The sequence below is a fragment of the Echeneis naucrates genome, chromosome 21, assembly GCF_900963305.1.
Source record: "Echeneis naucrates chromosome 21, fEcheNa1.1, whole genome shotgun sequence".
NCBI classification, from domain to species: Eukaryota; Metazoa; Chordata; class Actinopteri; order Carangiformes; family Echeneidae; genus Echeneis; species Echeneis naucrates.
The window spans coordinates 16,876,192-16,894,798 of record NC_042531.1 but is presented as its reverse complement, the minus strand read 5'-3'; the positions used below and the strand labels follow the sequence as shown (position 1 = coordinate 16,894,798).

Below are 18,607 nucleotides of genomic sequence, written 5' to 3'. Positions count from 1 at the left end.
GACTGTAGCATGGCAAAGTAATGTTTCAGGATCTTAACTGGAGCAGGACTGTAAATCGATGTTTCCAGCCTCATTCTCACCATCACTGCACCAGTCAGTCCGTCTTAATCACAACGGAAAAGGAATCAAATCAGGCAACACTTTCAACATCTATAGTTCACATTTTTCCTTATCTTATAAAAGAATGTTTTGAGGCTCGAACTTTGGTAATGGCTTTTTGTAACAATGGCTTTTCTTGCCTTATGCATTTTGAAAACACAAACGGCCAGCCAGTGAAACTCCCAGCAGCCAACAGCTAGTTCCTCTGTGATCAATGGTAAACTGATGCTTGCAGTGGATCCATTACCAAAAGGCCCTGGGTTTCTGCTTTCTTGCTATTTTGTTCTTGGGAACAGATTACACTCTGGCCAGGGTGGCCTCAGGGAGAAGGGACTGGGAAAGCCTCATTTTCCCCCCTAATGTGTGAATGTTTTATCGAGCCCTTTACTGTCGAACTGATGAAACCTGTAAATTGTCTAGATAATGCTATAGGGACAGCTGAAAGCAGAATGGTTCAAGCCATTCATTTATCTTCATTCCACAGGGTCAGTTACCTTCTCCTCCTTCAACTTTGAAGGGATCAAATTGGTGATACCAATGTCAGCATCTCTTTCTATTTCAATGTACTTACAAATATAATTCCCCCTTTCAAGGATTTGAAACAGAGCAGTGGCGTGTGGTCAGGGGAGGCAGGCTGGTATCATGAAGAAAATAAAAACATACAATGATGACATAGAATTAATATTAATATGTGTTCTGTGTTGTAAATTTATTTTCAGTATGATTCCAATAATTTCAAAAATGCTTGTAGACAACACTGAATTGGTGCAAGCCTGTTACTGTCTCTGCATGTTACCAAGGCTATGTTGGCAGATTATTATACATCCTGATTTTCCACAGCTTGGCTAATATCTTTAAGATATATGTCTGACATATTTCGCTGATTGGACATAAAACCGCAGTGAAAGGGCCCAAGGCGAGGCAAACAGTACTGTGCCACATTGAAAGGAGTTGTTTGTTGAGCCAACGGGTGCTTGTTGCTGCTGTCCTTCTATTCCATGGCGATAGGCACCAATTAGTTAGCTATTTCCGGGTGAGTCAAATGCGCTTCAGTGGGCTGTTCGTTTTTCTGTTTTGTTCTGCCTGTATGGCAAAATGAAAGATGTAGATGTTATATTGAAGCTTCAAAAATTCTCAAAGTTGGACTTCATGCACTTTACATTTGTGCGTCTGTGAGGAATGCTGATGAGATATGAAACATAACAGTGTGTATGCTGCCTGTTGAATAGTGAATAAGCCATTCTTTTCAGTTCACATAATTGTAAATCTGACTCCTCAAGGACTCAGTGCCTCAACAGCCACAAACCTCAACGCTTCACTGAAACAGTACTGCGCTGAAACAGATAGTTACGCAGAGGGAGGGTGAGAGAGTCATCAGGTGGTAGAGAATAAGAAGAGAAACGAGTGATGGGGAGATGTGAAAGCATCTCCGGGTCATCAATAAGAAGAGAAACGAGTGATGGGGAGATGTGAAAGCATGATCGAGCCAAAAATGGTCAAGAACAAAGAAGGAAACGAGATCTTTACACTCTTTCTTTACACTCAGCCAAGCACTTGAGTCCAAACTAGCGAAGGGCTGTAGAACCCTGCTCAATGTCTCTATAGTTACCAGAAATATTGGTAATGATGATGTTTGCTCCTTTGTTGTTTCTGTTGGAGAAGATATTATTCATGTTCCGATGATGATGGCAGATATTGCAATATGTGCGCAATATCAATGAATGAATCAGTGGTCTATTTTCATATATAAGGCGTTATAAGGCGCATGATAAAACATCTATAAAGCGAAACAGCACAGTCAGGTAAGTCGAACTTGCACTGCATAATTAGTCTGTCGTACTAAATTCAACAAAAGCCACTTCCTCAAATCCATGTGTATTTTTATTTTTCATACACAATTCAAAATTCAATTAAATTCAAAACATTTTTTACATGAATGCTTATAACAACTTAACATAGGCCATTCTTCTTGTTACAAATTATTCCTCCAATATTCATTCAACAGTCATGAAATGAGCACACAAAACCCTTAAGAAAAAGAAACAGGGTGAAGTAAGGCACAGACTGCCTCTCAAAAAATTACAATTCTTTTCTCAAAAAATAGCCCCCACAGCTAAAATTGTGCACATTCATGCTAGGTTGACTAGCTAATTTTGTTGCTTATAGATACTAAAATTGATGTATAAAACAAATTCAAACGCATCTATTTTGGTCTAAGCAAAAACCTCATGAAACTTATAATCAACTAAATTCACTTTTCTGGGTGAAAAATGTTTTTTTGGACCACTTTCCCCATGTGGCTCTTACCTTCACAGACTCCATGAAATGATGCCTTCCTCCTAAATCATTGGTCACATGCTCATTTTGTGTTATGGTTTCCTAGCAACAAGGGGTGGCTCAACTTACCCCAGTCTTCCCTACTTTCAATTGACTTGATTTTTGCATTTTATTGTCATGGGACAAAAAACACAAAAAAGCAATTAATACCTGGATAATATGATTTGTAGACCACAAAAAAAAAAGCACAAAAAAAAAAAAATAAATTAATTAATTATATTAAAATATTAACTTAGATTAATATTAAAGCAATCCAATCAATGCACTTGCATTTTGCTTGCAGGGTCTGTATTCTCCCCTTAACAATAAGACATATTCAAAACATTTGGCTCCTGTGCAGCTATGGGAGGCAGTTTCTTAAGAGGTGAAGGGTTAATGCAGTCTGCACACCCCCTGTGATCAACTAAAGTTTTACACAACTTCCTTTTGTCAGCTCGGGGATCATTTGTTTTCTCCGCCACTGAATCACAGTATCCTCTTATGAGCACGGAGCAGACAGGGAACCAGCACCCACTCAAGCTAGGTTGGTATGAAAACAAACAGCGCAGTCAGGCAGAGGAAGCTGTATGAAAGACAGAGGGAGGGCTGTCAGACAACTAAACTGCAATTAGGTTAAGTTTAGATTTATAGCAAAGTCCATGCAGTGGGAGACACCGGTGACAGGTTACCCACGTTAAATGGACTGCTCACTTCGGGTGAAATTATATCATCCTCCTCCTGAGTAACATCTTCCTGCAATTTGAACCTGAGAGTTTGACAGTGTTTTGTCTTCATCTATCGAAATCTCCCAGGCAGCACTCCACATTCACAACCATGTTGTGCGCACACATGCACAGAGAGAGAGAGAGACACACGCACACACTTGAGACAGACTAATTTGCACTCAATTTTCAACCAGCTCTCTGTGATGGCCATGACTCCTTTTATGGCTGACTGCCTGTGCATGTGTCCTAACAACATGATCCTTGCTGATAAACCACAAATAGATTTTTCTTTTAGCAGTCTCAGCAGTCTGTAACAGTGGCTCTGGATATTTTACTGAATGGACAGATCACATCATGCGTGGTAGGTGTTTGTGTGGAGGTAATGCTCTTGTATGAATGGGCAGACAGATGCTGATGTGACAGTTACTGTCAGTAAATGACCAGTAACCATTTTACCTCAATCCTCTGGCCATCCTTCCCTCTGTGTCACTGCTTTCTAAGTATTCTCTCTAGTCCAGCACTCCTTTGACATGTTGACAGCATGTCTTTCCTGCATTGGGTTCATTACACAATTTTCTGTTGTTTCGTAGTTTCCTGTTTGTGAACCTAACAAATATAAAATGACTTGTCGGCTCAGTTATGTGAAACAAGAAAACATTTTTCAAAATTTGCGAGATTGAAATTCAAGCAGTAGTCTCCCACCTAGAGCCACGCAGGCCATGGAGCTGACTTTATCACTGACAGGATTTTATTTGCAAAATGTGGGGAGATCAGTACTTAAAATTACTGACTTACTCCATTGCATTTTTCCATTCAGGTTGGGTTATGACTTTCTTCCTTTAGTGCTGTTGCCACTGTCGCACATTGACAGGTTACCATGGAACATTGTTGGTTTCTGAACTTCACCGTAGTAACCTGCCTTGTGTTAATGTAGGAGTGTGTTTGTATTGATTAAAAGGAAGATATGAATGTCGTGCTGCTCTTTTTGTACCTCCTTCCTTTCAAGAATCTCAGTGACATTCAATAAATGATCATGGCACACTGCTCTTACAGCTGATGTTTTTAAAATGCCTAGCTGAAGATATCTTACAGGTGTGCCTCTCTAGCTTCCTAATTTCAGACAGACATAAACTAGTACAATGGCTCCAATAAACAGGATGATGTGGAAGTCTGAATGTTTTTATTCTTTATTTTTTATTTATTTCCCCCATTAGAGGAAAATTCAAAAATTCAAACATAAAAGTAAGAAATCACATCACATGTGCAGGTGAGGCAGAAACCCATTGCGGGCTTAACTGAAAACCCCACCTAGGGAAATTAAAATTAAATTTAAATATTAATTATAATAACACTAACAATGCAGTGTAAAGTATCAACAAAAATCTCTTATCTAATTAAAATTGTATTCAAACAATGAGAAAAAAAAAATAAATTCACAAAAGCACATATCTTGAAAACATAAACATAAATCAATCAAGTTTCTGCAATATCAAATCTCTTTGACACTGACACTTTTTTGACTTTCATTTTATATCTAGATAAAGAATCACTTAATAGATGCAAATATGTATTCCATAATTGGACTCCACGTTATCTTAGTGAATACTGTCCCTGAGATGTATGATAGGGTTTGGGTTCGGGTTAGAATGACCCAAACCCTAACCCAAAGAATGTTTGAAAACTTTGTGGCAAGTCTGTACTCATGTACTCCAATTTAAAAATGCATGTACATATTTGAAAATATATATATTTTTTTAAAAATAGCCAGTACTTTGCATTTAAAAAAAAAAAATGGAGCGGTTGGGGCACATGACTTGGAGAAAGTTACCATTCTGACAAAATGTTTTTGCAACAGTAGAATTCTATGAAGATATGTGGGGAAAGTGCTGGCCCATACAATATTACAGTAGGTCAGATATGGATATACTAGAGTATAAAATAATGTTAAAAAAAGAATCCAAATTATATTTCATTTTCTCTGCAAATATCATAAAATTTGATTTTTTTCACATTCACTGCCATTTATTAGTTTGAAATAATTTTGAAAATGCTTGATTAAAAGACACTAACTCGTATGATGAACAGTTCCAAAAAACATAAGGACTCTGACGATACTGCTCACTCAGCGCTGGTTTCCAATGACACTTTCTGTCAGCAATATTAAACTAAGATATCACAGGGAACCGAAAATAGGAGGCAAGATTTTAGGTGCATTGTTGATATTGATGTCAAAGACACATTTATGTCAAACTGCTGCAAGCTACCACCAGCTTTGATAGTTTCATTAAATGGCCACTGTACCCCTCTGAACTTGGTGGTGTTTGTAGGTCCATAGATCTTGTCGGATGTTGAAAATGAAAAAGGGAACATTCGCACAAAGGCCTGCATTAGTGCCACATTTTGCAGACAAACAGGGCATTTTCATCCAGTGTCTGTCTTTGGTGTTACTCTAACAGCAAGTGGCAGCACAGAATCTAAGTGGATGGAAGTAGTTGCTAGTCATGACTCAAATCTTGAGTCTGCGTGGCCCCAGAGCTGTTTGAATGAGGGAACCCGGGCTGCAGCGAATGGGTTAGCTCGCAGTAAGCTTCATTCCTCAAAGCTCACCTTCAGTTCAATTTCTCAGAGGAAAAACGTTTCCAGTTTTGTCTTCCCAGTTATGTTAAACACTTAGAATAATTTCTTCAGGGATAATGTGACACAATGTCGCATTTTATTCAGTTCCAACGGCTTCAGGGACCTTCCTCAGCTACCAATCAACCCACTCATCACACATTTTTTCAGCTGAGAAGCCTATCAGTGCTGTGTGAACCGTGATAAAACAGAATATGAATGCTTGTCACAGAGTCTGTCCAGAAACTCCCAATCCCTCTTTTTGTTTGATATAACAGCACAAATGTACATACACTAAACGCAAACAAGCCATAACTGATTTGGAGAGGCATTTCATCTGAAATCCTCTCATATTTTCCACTGACTTACAGAATACACGCAGAATACTCACGAGGAGAAAGCACAATGATCAGCTGATTCTCTCGGATCCTCGAATAATTAAAGTTTTTATTATGTATCATTTCTGGAATTTCTTCACAGTTGCAGAACATCCTCAATGCCACTTTTCTCGTTTCATGGACCAAAAGTCATTTCATACAGTTTTATACATATGACACTGGTCTAGTCATACAGTGCTGCCTGTCCACTAGTCTAGAAGGATTTAATGAGCCTGCAGAAAAGGTATGTACTCATACTGTCATTTATGAATCACGTTGGCTCTCATGGGACCAGTTAGAATCTGTCTTGTCTGGTCTTCAGGTTTGTACATGTCATAGTGAGAGAGCAGCGTGAAACCCAGAAATGCAAATTTCAAATAACACCACGCAGTCGACAAAAGGTCACAAGCATGACTTAACATTTATAGCCACACATTGACAGATGATACGTTGGAACCATGAGCATTACAATGTGAAAGGTCACCTACTTCTCTTACACAGGGGCACAGGAGTGTTGTTTTTGGCTTCATTCAATTTCAAAATTTTGATTTGTTCTGTTGTGGGTCATCATTGTATTACGAGGAAAAGGCCTCATCTGGGCCTTTGGGCAGATGAGTTCCATAAAACAAAATAATTAAAATTTCTAATATTTATTAACTATTGTGGAATGGCAAGCTTTGCAGTAATTGATAGTATGTGTGTTTGTATTGATTAAAAGGAAGATATGAATGTCGTGCTGCTGTTTTTGTACCTCCTTCCTTTCAAGAATCTCAATGACATTCAATAAATGATCATGGCACACTGCTCTTACAGCCGATGTAAAATGCCTAGCTGAAGATATCTTACGGGTGTGCCTATACACTCTCTAGCTTCCTAATTTCAGACAGACATAAACTGGTACAATGGCTCCAATAAACAGGATGATGTGGATTTCTAATATTTATTAACTATTGTGGAATGGCAAGCTTTGCAGTAATTGATAGTATTTATGCTTCGCACTATGCACCCACATGATCTTTATGTGCGTGCATGCCCATATATGTGAGTGTTTTGGACATCTCCGTCTGCATGCATGTCTTTATTTGATTATGCAGAACAATCTCCAGAGAGCTCATCATTAATCTGTGGAGGAAATGTTTTGTCTTCAGTATTTCAAAGGAGACTGTTCTGGGAATCTACTCTTTTGGCCTTTAGTGCATTACACAATTGCATACATAGTCATTTTTATACATACCAGGATTCAAAGTAATGTCCAAAATATAAAATGCACCTGCACATATCACTCTGTTTTCAACCTTTCACAAATTTCCCCTGTTTTCATTCTTGAAATGTCTGTGTATTGAATCTGCAAATGAACCCTCACCTGATTTATGACTGAATCAGCACATCCTAAAAGTCAGCGAGGCAAAGGCGTAAAGCGAATACAGAATACACTGAGATATGAGACACAGAGGAGTGGGTAGAATTTTTTTTTTTTTGCTCACTGAAATTGCAGCTGAATAAACTTGCAATGTGTACAAAGCCCCCTTTTGAGTGGTTTAAAAAAAAAAACATTTAGTATGCGCTAATTATCTGACAGTGGAAAAGCTACAATTAGCATTTAGGCCCGGGAAAAAGACTCAACAGTAAACAAATGTATTTATCGGCTCTAGCACCAATCCTTATTGATGCAAACATCAACACACAATTTTTTATCCCTGTTCCAGCTGTTTAACCAGAAACACACCTGCTACTCTGAGCTCAGCAATTACACAGTGATCAGGCACACAATCACTCCACTTACAGAAGTACAAACTGAGATATTTCACAAGTTTGCCTGGTGTGTAAGAGCTCACTCTTTCTCCTCTGCGTCTCTGTGTGCATGAGGTAGTCAACTGCCTGACTTACCATTTACCAAGTTAGAAGTACAACTGATATCACAAAATGTCTGATCAAAAGGCTCAGTATATAATCCATTGAACATTTTATCAAATGAACTCTTGATTATTCGTTAGCAGGCAAATCCAAGAGCCCATAAACAACGATGTAGGATACACTGATGGGCTTTGTCTCCCCTTTTGTGAAAGCAACATGAATAACAAATATCCCTGACCCTGTTGGATCTGTTCTGCAAAATTCTGCATTGTAACGCGACAGCTGTTTGCGTTGTTCCTTGTTCAGAGTATTTTTTGTCACCTGCAGATAGAACAGTCTGCTCCCGGTTAGCACTGGCATGCATATTTCCGGTGTACGCGAATGGCTGTGTGATTTGTGACATTATTTTTAATATGGGGTTCAAAGGTTTGTCTGCACAAGTCATTTCTAGATTTTGAAATAAAAGTAAGAAGTCATGCGGATGGAGCCCAATTTATGTGGACTTTCTCACTTTAAGTGAAACAATGCTGATCATTTAATAACGTAATAACGTTCAGAGTATTTCAGACTATGAAATAACTGGCACCGTTACGCTGCGAGAACATCGTTGAATGGCTCTGATACAAAGAACAGGAAATCAGACTCACATAAACCCCTCACTTACCATCTCTAAACAAAAATTATAAAATTATGATTTCACATCACCCTTTAGCATTTGGCAGAAAGGAAAGTAGAAATAGAGCTCGCTTTATCATAAAGGTGAAGATGTGTGAGCTTTTAGTACTTAAAAACATCTACCTCCACACATTTTGCTGTATTTCTATGAAATTAAAAGCAATGTAGAAGCGCATCACTCATAAAAAGTTGATGCGCTTCCATAGTTTACAAGTTGAAACTCCTTGTAAACTATGAGGACAGATGCAATGAATGATGAAAAGAATGATGCCAAAAAATCCCGGGAGCTTGTGTCTAAACTTATGAAATGTTGAAAATAAACCGATCACTGAACATCGGAGGAATAGAAGGTGTAAATGAGTGTGTGTCATAAGGAGTTCTAGAAGGGTGTCACACATTCTTCACTCTGGACACACTCACTTTACTGGCTCGCAAAGAAACAACCAAGTTATACTTTTCAAGAGAGACATTCAGCAAAAGACTGACAATGGAGTTCATCAGTGGCGTGTACGGACCATCAGGGTTCTGTGTAGTACAGAGATCTATGAACGAGCCCTACAGCCAGCTCTTACAAGGCACAGACCTCCCTGGTGGTACAACTGCTCTGGCTTCAGGAGAAGAACAGGATCCCAGCTGAGGTGACTGTGGAGAAAATGACAGACCTGCAGCCTCCCAGACCTCCCAAAACTCTTAAGAAAACAGTGAAATTTTCACTCTCTGTCTGCCCCCACCACTCTCTATTTTTTTCATTCTTATATATAATAAGAAAGATATCAGAATATACACATTCTTTGATTGCCCAAGGCAAAGTAAAAATCCTGTCTGTTTTCCTTCAGCTGGAAGCCTCAAATTCCATAATAAAATATACAGAAACACAGATGCACCTGAGTGTGGCTCATTTTATTACTCTAGCATTGAGGAAAAATATTCTTTAAGTTTTCTTTTACCATAATTAAGAGGGGAAGGATTCAAATGGAACACATACTGCATTTATTTTGATGTGTTTGTGATGTGTATGTGAAATAATGATACCCGAAGACGTCAACAGGACTGATGTGATGCAGACTGCTGACATGGTTTACAGATTATGCTCCCAACTGTGACTGTAAATCACATCAAGGTAATTAACTGCAGCTATACAGTTACACATAGTGGACATCCGCTACTGTGGAACTAGAGAAGAGCCAGTAGAGGTCAGACTGTTTTTGCCATGAAAAGCTCTTTGTCTGTGTGTGTCATCATGGACCATGTGGAAAATTGACTTGGTACCCTTTCGGCCTTTGTACACCAGCGATTAAGTGTTAAATGACATATGAACCGTAGCATGGGCTGCTGTCCGAAATAAACAGGATCGTACTTTCCAAGCTTTTCAGCAGCAGCAGGCAGCCAGCCTTACACTGTCCCTCCAACATAGATGAGGTGTTCCTTCACCCCCCCCCCCCCCCCCCCCCCCCCCCCCCCCCCGCAATGAGCTGTTTTTTTATTTGAGGCGTGCCTGATCTGTCTCTATCTCAGCTCAATATAATCTTGTTATTATTTTAATGACCCTCCTACACAGAAGACTACAACAGCTTGTTAGCTCAGAATATGAATGGATTTGATTTTCTCTGCTCATGCAGTGTTCATCAGCACAGAGAGTAATATCCACAGGGATTCAATTAGATCTTGTTTATGATAGATTATAATGAGGAGAATTATTCTGCACTTTTTGGAAAAAAGGGCTCTGGCAAGGGGAGGAGCATTAACTTATTATCTGTGATTATTTATAGAGATTACATATACATACACATTAATTGATAGTTGATAATATTCTGTATATGTACAGTCAGGAGTCATTGGTTGGATTGTTTAGCTTTTCTATTTCCTTGCACTGAACTCAGTTACTCCATATTAGGTATGTGGAAACCAGAGAAGTGAGAATCACAGTCAAGTCTTCTTAAGGCAAATCATTCTATTGCTCAGGCTGCCAACACAAAAATCTCCTGTGAATGATGCACTGGCTGTCGCTGACGGAACTTTCACACCACAGCCAGACACTTTGAGAGGATATTTTGTGTGCTGTTAATGGATTTCCTCATAGCACTGTCACATTGGTTGCCATGAGATATTATTTAAGTAGCTGAGTCAGAGTAATTTTCCCTGATGTAAGGGTATTAACAGAAAATGAATTGTAAGAAGACACGTCATTGATACCAGTACATTTATGTCACTGTTGGCTTTTGCTGACTGGGATTCATTCTTAAATGTTGAGCACTGAGTTCAGGGCTGTGATTAATAACAAACCCTTTGTGAGTGCTTGTGTATTATCGCTTCAACAAACACAATAGCATCTTCCAATGTCAACCAATGATGCTTCTTTCTCAATGAGAAACAGCATAGCAGCATAGCAGCATAGCGGTTAGTGCCATTGCCTCACAGCAAGAAGGTTGTGGATTTGATTCCCGGCCTGGGGTCTTTCTATGCAGAGTTTGCATGCTCTCCCTCGTTCCACTGTCCAAAGACATCATGTTTGGGTTAACTGGTCTGTAAGTCTGAGTGTGAGTGTGAGTGGTTGTTGGTCTCTGTCTGTGTGAGATCAAATTGGCTCCAGCACCCCCCATGACCTGGGAAAGGAAAAGCAGTGGAAGATGAATGAATGAATGAGAAACCCTGAAGTGAATGCAGTGCTGGAAAATCCTTGACTTCTGCTGGAAATGTCCTGAACTGCTAAAATGTTACCAGAATGAAGTTTTTTTAAATCTCCGGATGCATACAAAGCATTATTCTGGTCAGGCATGTCCGCATCTCGCCTTAATCACCACACAAAACCAGCTGAACCCCCAGTGGGCAAACTGCTCACAGATCGCTCACAGATGGCGCCTCTCTCTGTGCCAATCCATTGACTGCAGCCAATGCATGGGCGGGCATGAATATAGATCAATACTGCTGGGCTGCTGTGAGCAGAGAGGGCCGATGGAGCGAGGGCGTGACAGAGCCCACGAGGCAGGTGCTGAAGTGAGGGAGGGTCAGGAATATCAGGTGTTGATCTAAGAAAGAAAAAACTGGACAGGGGCTGGAGACAGAGGCAACAAATAAAGGGGCAAAATGAAATGCATGGAAATAGATCGTGAGCAGTAGGGCAGAGAGGAAGATAGTCAGTATGGAGGGATGATTACGGGGAAACTAAATTGGGGTGAAGGAGGACAATTGATGGGAGGATGATTGCAGCAAAAGGGACGAGAGAGAGAGAGAGAGAGAGAGCAGGAGGGGTGGAAAGACAAGCATGGCTTCTGTTTTAGACAACAGGCAGAAACAGTCGGGGACCAATAGGGCTGTTAATGGGGCTGGGTTGTGAGAGCAAAGGGGGAAAGGAGCACAGAAAACACAGGAAGGGGTTAAAAGAAGGAGGCAGGAGGGAACAAGGGAAGAGGAAGGCAGGGAGAGGTGAAGAATCCAGTAGGGTTTTCCGCAGGGTGTGTGCGCTGCAGAGCTGAGCAGTAGGTCCTGAATTATTAAACACAATATTTAGCAGCTGAGCAAGCGGCTGCAGTCCTGTCAGATGTGTCTGCTGAGGAGGCAAAGGTTGTGCGTGTGTGTGTGTGTGTGCATGTATTTGCATGTGTGTTTTGGGGTTCACAATAAAGCTTATTCTTCTTCCTTAGTGGTCCGATTTTCGGATGTTTTATGTGTAATTGATTGTTGCTTTTATGCACTGCGTTGTGTGTCTGTGTGTAGTTGTAAGAGTGAGCGTACGCCCATTGAGAGCTGCTAATGAAGAAGCAGTATCCTGAGGGCTTTTGTGTTAACTCCCTGACCCGGTGGAGAGCAACCTGGAATACCACGAACATTTTGTTCATGAGTTTTGACACACAATTACTCCCCAGTGACATTACACTCACTCTGTTTATATATTTCAAAGCTGTTTTCCTCAATTACGGCGTGACGGGAAAGGTACCCTCAGGTGGACTGTGTATCAACCCAAAGATTTTCAAGGACTGAAGCACAATATTTATGTGTGGCCTGCGGCCAGTGGCGTGGTTTTGCACCCTAAATCCCAAGCTCATGTGGAAGTGACAATACTCAGCAAATGGATTTTCCACCTCGCAAAGTGGAGGAGGAGGGCTCTTGTTTTCCTCAGCCCAGACAGGTGTATTCTGATACAAATCTTGTTTGGGCCAGTTTTAATGATGCATGATTCCTCCTCATTGCCTTCTCTCCTCCTCCCGTGTCCCCCTCTGCTGCTGTATAAACCTCTCCCTCCTCTCAGCCAAGCTCTCTGGCCTTTTACTTACTTGCCTTTGTTTACTATTCCCCTCACATCATTACATCCTGCAAACAGGAAAATCTCACACAGAGCAGAAATAAAACGAGCCGCATGTGAACTAGACGACTGTACTTCAAACACTTCGAATCCCAGCTGTCATCTTAGGCCCATTAAGTGGTTTTCTTCAGCGTCAATAAATGCCTATTGGGAGAGTTTTTTCGGAGCACTAACACACATGAGTCACCTCGATTAGAAGGGAGCTGAGAGAATTGCTAATTGGCAGCCAAACGTGGTGGCTCTGTAACTTTCTCGCGATCTCTCTGTCTTTCTCTCTCTCTCTCTCACCTTTCTGTTTCTGCCGCCCTCTCACCCACAGTTACTCTCCATCCCACTCTGCTCACTCTGTTTTTCTGTCCATCTGTTGCCCTGTCTACCTCTTTGCCCATCTCCCGCCTCCTTGTTCGCTGTCTCCCAGATTATTCCTTTTGGTCCTTTTGGTGTAATTGAGTTTCACATCCCTGAATTTAGCTCGTGCCCCTGAGGATCACAGAGGAAGACATAATTACATTGCAGTTTGGCGGCAAATGATTCTACTAATTTGATAAGGACTATTTTCATAGAGTCAGCAGCAGTGATGGTTTGATGGATGGGGGAGCAGGAGGCAGTCTGTCTGTCTGCACCTGTCAGAACCCGTGGTCCCAAGCTGTGTGAGCATTGACAGCTGATTTAACAGGCTCATGTCCTCAGTAACATTTCAAATATGTAGGTATGAGTTTAAGGCATTTGCGATCATTGATTATATGGAGTCAATAAACAGAAGAAGAAGAGCATGAAGTGGCACCACGCTGACAGCCAGATTGTCCCGTAACTGGATACTCTGTTAGTTGAACAGGCCCTGAACCTCGATCGGGCACTTTATCACGATGTCTTTGATTCTAGCGCTGATGATGAGAGCTCATGCCAGTGATTGTGTGTTATTGTGACAATGCAATCACTGACTGGCTCATTTACTTTTCTGTTTTTTTCTAAAATGAAATGAATGAACATCTGTGGAGTCCCCAGGAAGTGATTGGTCAGGAGGGCATGGTAGCACAGCTGTCATACAACAGGTCCAATCCACATTCCCATCTGTGCATATGGCAGCAAAAGCCCTTTGGTTAAGCGTAGCCATGTCTGAAGTCAATGCATTCTACATTAAAGTGGATCATAGCCCTACTTTCAAATAAAAAATAATCAATCTGGCAATGCTGTAATAACTGCTAACACATGTTTACCACTAGATCAGTGTAAAGTCAGTAAACAATCCCCTGGAGACATCTTAATTATATTCATTACAATTCAGAATCAACTCATTTGTGACTTTCCATATAAATGAGTTTCGTAAGTCAATAGCGAATGTAATCCTCTGCCCATATGTTTGTATTTACAGCAGGTCAAGGGGAGATGTGTAACATGAGAGAGACTGTTGGACAACAAAAGGATAAAGGCCTTACAGGGGATCAATGGGATGAATTTTAGGTCCCACAAAGAAAAATCAATCAACTTCTTGTAGTTTGTAAATCGTTTAACAGTGCTGGTTTATTTTGTCTAACATCAGATTTCTTTAGTGTTCTCTCCAGCAGCCCTTACGGTATGTGAGTAGCATAAATGCTTGTGTGGTGTGCTGAGAGTGTGCAGGTCACCAGCACCCTCAAAATCTGCTCTGCAATTTCTATCCAAACAAAAAGTGCTTCGTCTGTCCATCTATCTTCTGCTGATAATCAGTGCCAGGAGAACCTGGGGGTGGGCAGAGTGAGAGTATGGGTGTTAAGTGTCGGTTTCGACCCTGGCTCTTGCATAATTCCCTGATAATTAGGGTGTCACTGCTGCCAAGTCGGAGCCATAGCTACAGCTACAGCAAGCTATCTGGCTACACTATGAGGAACGTGAAACAACACAACAGGATCAAATATGATGAAATCATCCCGGTGTCATGGTCTGATGGGTATGGCATCTCATGACAAAGGGAAAGAACTCAAACAGCTGTGCCAAAACGTTGGTTTCTGTGACAGAACATGCTTCCACAAACACACGCACACGCCGCACATGGAACACTATACCTGAGTGTTTCTGCTCTCTTGTGCCTTTGCTTCCTCTCACACGTTCTCACCGTTTAAACTTCATCCTCCCGTCTATCCTCCTTGATCATCACACGCTCATCTGTCCTCAGCCTCTGCTTCTCCTGATTCTCATCTTGCTTATCTGCGTTTGGTTTTCTTTACTTTTTTCACACTTACACACACACACACAATATTAAATGTTTTAACTGGTGCTATTCTGCACGTTATCAAACGATATTAAGAGAAAATGTGGCCCTGAAGTTTCAGAGATAATACAGTCACAAGGTAGAGGCCAGGCTATATAAAAGCAGTACACACACAACCAAGTGAGGGCATTTTTGAGTTAAGTAGGTTTGTTTTGGCAGGGTTTGTTTTCTCAAAGCTACATTTGCTGTGCAAACAAGACAAATTGTGGCAGTAGAATAAAAACCACAGTAGTGCACATATGAAAAAGGTCATTCCAAACAACTTAACCACTCACTTATACAAATACAAATTCAAAGTGCACCGTGTTGGTGAATTATAATCATCATATAACTAAGCATAGATGCTCTTATGCAGGAATGTGTCAGTTGAACAGTTAAACAGTGGCAAGAATGTTCAAATTATAGCAAACCATTAAACTGATAGTGTTTAGTAGAAGCTAAATTGCATTCTTCTGCTGGACATACAAATGATAATCTGCCTCTAATCAATCCAATCTTTAGGCAGTATCTATAGTCATATGTGCTCTTGCAAGCACTTTATCACAGATGAATACAAGAACAAGGCTAAACCCACAAGTGTTTATGGGTCAGTGCTTCTCAGCCGGCTGGCTCAGCTCTAAACTTTTTTCATCCTAGGGTCTCTTGGAATGTAGACAGTCACACATAGCGGCTTTTACATCCAAGAGCCAATTATCACAGGTCAAAGCCTACCACATCATTGGATGTACATCGAGTGGTGTGAAATCACACTGAAAGATACCACTGAGTGCCTTTGTGTTTGGAGAGAAGAAGAAAAGAATGGAAGAAAGAACTTCTATCTTACATTTTTAAGCCCTCATTTTCACCACAGCACTGGCTTTACTCCTCTGCAAGTGGGAAACCCCCGGATATGGTTTTCCCTGAACAGAGCACTAAGCATTAAAAACTACCCAGCAGAGACGGAGGGGGGGGATTATGGCTGCCCAGGGCAGAAAATAGGTGATGTCCTGATCCTGGTTTGGTCGCTCCTGAATTTAAGACAAAACTTCTGCAGAATTTTGCACACAAATCGTGCTATGCATGCTCTCTACACTCTTAAACATTTTCAGTCGAAGTAATGAACTGCAGCAATGCAATTAAGCAACAAATTGTGCTGTCCCTGCATCTCTTGAGTGCATGGGATGAGTGTCTGACCTTTCTCCCAGTTTTTGAGCGAGATGTGTGCTCATGCCAACAAGTAAAAAAAAAAAAAAATAAACAAAAAAATTGCTGGATATGTTACAGCCATCAGATAATCCAAATGTGATTAGTTTTAATCAGAAATACACAAATCTGGATTTTTTTCTCTATTATGGCATCAAATTGATTACAAGTTTTACAGCTACTGGCTTTAAACTGAACTTGACCAGATGAATTTTGCTGTAGATTAAGAGTACTACAAATAAGCTATTATTTATCTACTATACTACTATCTACTATATTATCTACCTTTTAACACTGCATATGGCATAGAACCAGGAAGTCACATCACTCTTCGGACAATAATCAAGTAGACAGTTCACCTCAAAACTGTGCTTGTGTTCATATTAGCTTTGACAAAAATGTATTTCTGTGTGAATAAAGCACAACTTTTGGTAATATTCAGCTGTGACCAAGAAAGCCATGTAAAAGAAAAGCCCCAAAAAGAGCAGGTTGCCTGCAGTCGCACGGAATTCGTGGTATTCACCAATACCTGTGCAACAGTCTGCTCCCGAATAAATTTCAATCTTGCCAAACTAACAAATGAAAATATGCCAAAATGTCACAGGTACAGGAGAGAGAAGTCACATCCTGCCTGATGATATGAATCTGGTTGTTGAATCCATGTGAAAGCTGGCACGCTCTGTGTTTGGCTCAGTGTCTGGACCGCACAGATGGGTCAGAGGCTTCAGAGATTCAACTCAAGCTCTGTGTGCGAGAGACAGACAGAGAGTGTGTGCGTGAGAGAGAATACAATTGAGGAAGAGGACAAATACGAAAAAGCTGGAGACTGCAGGTCACGGTCTCCACGACAGAGTAAGACACAGAAGCGGCATATGCATGTGCGTGTGGGCAGTGATGTGTTACACAGCCAGTCTAACAGCGGCAACTGTCTTGTATCAGGGCTCTGTCTAGTACTGTCGTCTTCTCTACCATTCCTCTAATTCTCTCATTTCACCTTCTCTGTTTCCTCCTTTTTTCATCACTTTTCTCCTCACCGTACTCGCCTTTTTATCTAAATAGCTTAATAGTTTTCTTTTCACAGCCGTGATACTGTGAGGAAATGATATATTATTGTTTGCATCAAATGCAGATAACTCTTTTTTTTTGGCAAAGTCACACAGTGAGGTGTGAAACCAAAAAGGCAACCTCTAAAGGAAATAAACAAAGAGATAGAATGAAATCAGGATCGGAGGGTGTGAAAGAAAAGGACGACAAGAGAAAAGATTGGGATGATGAAACATGCAGAGCACAAGCGAGAGGAAGAGGATGAAAGCTCTGTTGACTTCAAACCAACTCCCCGCTTGCCCTCAAATCTCCTGTTACCATGGTGACTTAACAGTCGATATGGTGTCCCCTGGGACTCTGTCCTGCGAACACAGTGGGAGGAGAGAGTGGCACAGACACAAGGACACCAGAGGAGAAAACTAAAACAGGTAGCCTAGACTAGGACTGCTCTGCAACAAACGTACGGCTGAAATGTAACACTTCAGCTTTAAGAAGGTTATTTGGAACAGAGAAACTAAGTTATGAATGATGATCAAATATTGTGTCTGGCCCAGACTTGCTCTAAATGAAAATAAAAACATCTGCACTGGACAGTATTTTTATATTGCAAAAAGATGAATCAAACTAAATGTAATGTGGAAGGAATTGCTCAAATAAACCCCACAAATGTCACCCAACTGGGATTTTGCAACTTTTTGCACATTATTTTGGTTTTGCTGTCTCTGTAGCTTAAATGTTTTGGTTCACCGCTGTCATGAACCTTATTCACAGACACAGAAGTGAGATGTCATGACAGACCAGAACATTGCAACACATTTAGCAGCTCAAGAGTTCGATGGTTTTCTCATTCATTTGTGGCGACCAAATTGGAGCTTAACTGTCAGTAATTATTGCACTCACGTTCATCAGTTATTAGAATCAAAACTTTAAATGAGTGTGAATGCTTATCTGTTCCATGAATAACTGTTGAACGTGTAATTAGACTACCATTTGGCACATTAGCCATGTCAGCTGAAGAGCATTGGACCAATGGATCTGAACACTGATGGATGGTTTCCTATAGCATTTCATTTCTACACAGTACTTTGATAGTGCCACTTTCTCCAGATGCTTACACCTTCCACAGTTTTATACCTTAAAATGTATAAAACTGTGCCTTGTTTGCAAACTTGCT

The 18,607-nt window shown here is 40.6% G+C and overlaps 1 protein-coding gene across 1 annotated transcript in view; it reads left to right on the top strand.

Annotated features, from left to right (window-relative positions):
• LOC115062376 (transmembrane protein 163-like) overlaps positions 1-18,607 on the top strand; it is a 42,485-nt gene that overhangs the window by 12,186 nt on the left and 11,692 nt on the right. The window lies entirely within an intron of this gene.